This window comes from Etheostoma spectabile, chromosome 13 (genome assembly GCF_008692095.1).
Source record: "Etheostoma spectabile isolate EspeVRDwgs_2016 chromosome 13, UIUC_Espe_1.0, whole genome shotgun sequence".
NCBI classification, from domain to species: Eukaryota; Metazoa; Chordata; class Actinopteri; order Perciformes; family Percidae; genus Etheostoma; species Etheostoma spectabile.
Genome location: NC_045745.1, coordinates 8,053,251 through 8,057,382, shown reverse-complemented (window position 1 = coordinate 8,057,382; position 4,132 = coordinate 8,053,251).

Here is a 4,132-nt window from a genome sequence, read left to right as displayed (position 1 = left end):
CTAATCTAAAATGTCAAGCATGTTCGCCATCTTAGTATAGCATGTCTGCATGCTAACATTAGCTAATTAGCACAATAAACACAAAGTAGAGCTGAGGCTGATGGGAGTGTAGTTTTCTGCAGTTTCTGGTCATAAACCTGAGGACAAATTGAAATTTTGACCTGATGATGGTGCTAAAGTTAAAGTTGGTGAACCCCAAAGTTATTAGTCTTTCAGAGGGAAACATCATTAGATCATTACCAAATTTCATGGCAATCCATAAAATAGGTTGAGATAATTTAGTCTGGGCCAAAGTAGTGGATCAAACTCCATAAAGCCACAATGCTAGCATGGCTAAAAACTAAGTCACCAAACAAAATGTGATCAATGCTAACTATTAGATGACAAAGACTGTGATTATCATTTGGAGCTTTTTTACTGCTTCAGCGTTACAACACAGAATACAACATATTTCTGTTCCCTCGTCATATCTTACAATGTGACGGCTCAAATTTGTTAAGTGCTCCTCACAATCTTTTTGAGATGTAGCTAAATCCTCTCTGAATGCCAGATGCAGCTTGATTATTATTCTTTTTCTGTATGACTTGGAACAGTAGAGCACAACCTCAAAAGAGTTCAATTTGGCATGCTTGGCTCTCGCCCCTGCAGCTTAAAGTTCACATCCCAAGCTGCTCTCAGCCAGACTGGTTGACTTTGAAAGGCCCTTTCTCATTCTACCGGGGATTTTGAGAAATGTTTACTTAAGTTCATGACCCCGCAGCTCAACCGCAGTGTCAGCATTTGTTGATGAGTCATTTCCTGATTAAGATGTTTGAAGAGAGTTTGAATTTGGTAAGAGATGACTGTTATCATTGCTTTCTCTAGGTCCAAAGTCATTGTCAGATTGAAGACATTGTTGACCACAGAGGGGATTTGCTTTTGTCTGCAGGAATCAAAGCCTTCAGATGCATGAGCAAGAACCTTTATGCAAAGACTTACCAAGAGAATGCTTCCACGTCTGAGGAGGGCTGTGAAGGTAGAAGACAAGTGGACGGGAGACTGACATTGCTAGTTCTCCCTAGCCAGTTCGTAAAAAATTTACCCTTGTGCTTATCTGACATAGCAAACATCATCCATGTTCTCCCAGTGTCAGCCAAGATCCCTCAAGCTGACAGGCGGCACTGTGGACCACAGGGACTCTCTCTCATCATGAATATTACATTGGGTCTGTTTACTGTACATGCCAGCACATGACCACCAATTGCAAAGCTTTAGAAAATAGCTCTCATTGATCTGAGCAATCCATGAAAAAAACACTGTAAGTTCTTGCACTTTACTCTAGTACTTTACATCTGATGGGGTCACAGTTAACGAAGGCTATGTTCACACTTAGCAGCTTTTTTTTTTTTGTTTTTTTACATTATATTCCTGCGGAGTATACCATGTTTTTGAAGTTTTTGAAAAAAATTCAACTTTTCTAAAAACAAAACGCCCTACATCACTTTTTTGACAGCCGACCAATGACAAGCGGAGTAGCCAGACCTGTCGTTTCCATGACAATAACAAAAAATGGAGTTTGTAGTAGCCTACAGCAAGTTATATGGAATGGCCGGGTGTTCCCTGTACAATCACTTTGCACCACTCTCAGTTGTTTCTCTAGCTCGCTCCACCGCTTTGTTTAATCTAACGTTAGCACTGCTCTCTCTCTCTCTCTCTCTGTTCTTTCTCTAGCTTGCTCCACCGCTTTGTTTTATCTAACGTTAGTACCACTCTCTCTCTCTCTCTCTCTCTCTCTATCTCTCTGTTCTTTCTCTAGCTCGCTCCACCACTTTGTTTTATCTAACGTTAGCACCACTCTCTCACTCTCTCTCTCTCTCTCTCTCTCTCTCTCTGCCGCTCCACATAGCGCTCTAGCTAGGATACTGTAGCAGTAGCTGTTGTCATAGTAAAAAAAAAAAAAACACGCTCTCTGCTTCTTTTTTTTCACTATAAAAGTGCCATAGTCAACTTTTTCTTGTCCAAAAAGACGCCATGTTTGAACATGGCAACCCACCCCCACCCCCTTTCTGCCGACTCTTTGCACACCAAGCCTATAGAGAGGCAAAGTCCCTCCCCCTCTGGTCCACTACCATGATACCTTATTTCAGAACAAATAGAGTATGTATGGAAGTGAATGGGGGGGAGACAAACAATAATTTGATCCCGTTTGAATTGAGCCACAGATTACACATATGATGTTTGTCAAAGGAAAAGGTAATTGTGCATGTCTAGAAAGTCTCAGCATAAGACTGGGAAAATGCGTAGCTAGAAAGACAACTCGCCCCAAAGTCGCAACGGTGACGTCTCGCTGAAGCTACGATGTCCGTGTGTTTTGTACTGGGATATAACGTTACTCACATGAGCGGACGTTGTGCTCCCTCTTTTGCATCTTGGCTGGTGCACCATGAGTTCCTGCATGCTTTCAGCACAATTTCATTTTTGTCTCAAACCGTATCTCTCCTTGATCCACTAGCTAACTGCCCCCTGTGAAAAAGCATGGTCTCGGGAGACAGGGGTCGTAAACGTCAAACGCACACTAGAGGCACAGGCTAGGCACCAAAATACAACAAAACACTCCAGCCAATCACCGACAAGATGGATGGGGTTTGGGGTGGGGGTTAGTGGCAGTTAGTCAGTTAGGCATGACAGTTACGAAAACATGGTGGGAGGGGCGAGCTTGCCCTGTTGTCTTGGTATTTACTTTGAACGTCAACAGGTTATTATGTTTATATTTTTTAGTCATAGTCCATATTTTAATCATAATCTACTGCACTGTTCAATCCCTGCACGGTTCACTTTTTCACTTTTGCACCATCCTCATTACACACAGGCTACAATAGTATCTCACCTTATCATGGTCATTGCATTTCTGTGAGTGATTTTTAATTCTTATTTTCAATTTTTTATTTTAATTTTTTATTATTTTTATTTTTTTGTTGTGTTATGTTTGTCTGGCTACTGGACGCCTAAAATTTATTTCGGGATGACTAAAGTATCGATCTATCTATCTATCTATCTATCTATCTATCTATCTATCTATCTATCTATCTATCTACCATCTATCTATCTTCGTCTAGCTATCTATATATATCATCACATATCTATCCATCCGCTATCTATCTATCTATCTAACTATCTATCCATAGTCTATCTATCTATTATCTATACTATCTATCTACCTATTCCATCCGTTCTATCTATCTATCTATCTATCTATCTATATATCTATCTATCTATCTATCTATCTATCTAGAAGTGACACCATGCAGGAACACACAGTGCACCTTTAAGTTAACGCTGGTGGATCATGGATAAGCTCGCTATCGAGGAAGCCAATCAGCGAGCGTAGTGTGACGTACATCATGCGCGACGAGAGATGTACCACTCAGGTTTCTCACAAAATTGAATGGTACCACGACAAACCTACATCAAACTGGGACTTTCATCACTTGCAAAACAATCCTTTAAACCACATGTCAAACCTGGCCCCTCGCAGATTTTCATCTGGCCCGCAAAGCATTTTAGGTCCAAAAATAAAAAATATTTTGTCATATTTGCAGACGCTTTTGTTCAAAGGTTTTGCCACTTTTTCTTATGTTTCTTTCCTTTGACTTTGTCCCTTTTTTCTTTGCTAATTAAGTTACTCTTTTGAGGATTTATGTTGACCAAGCTCTAAGACTATATAAGATATGCTAAAGTACAGTAAAAAAAAAAAAGTTTGACTTTTTTGATGAAACAAATGCATGTGAATAACCTTTGCTCTTTAGCTTACTATTAGTCATTTATCATAACTAATCACTTATTATGACATGTGTGTAGACTGGGAAGCCATGGGAAGCAGCAAGAGTCAAGAGGCTATCAGGCATTAAGGAAAATAAAAGGACTTGAGCCATGCTGCCACTTCATGTCACATTTACACTAAATGTCAGAAGAATGGGCTGAATGTACTGCTGGAGAAGGAAGGGGGGAGGAAAGTGGGTGGTGTTTGTGGTTTGTTTGTGTGTGTGTGTTGAGAGGGAGGTTGGGGGGATGCCACAGCTGCAGGCCAACAGTTGATCCTGTCCCGGGAAACAGGATCAGCCAGGTCAGGGCGGGGAGGGGGGGGGGGGGGGGG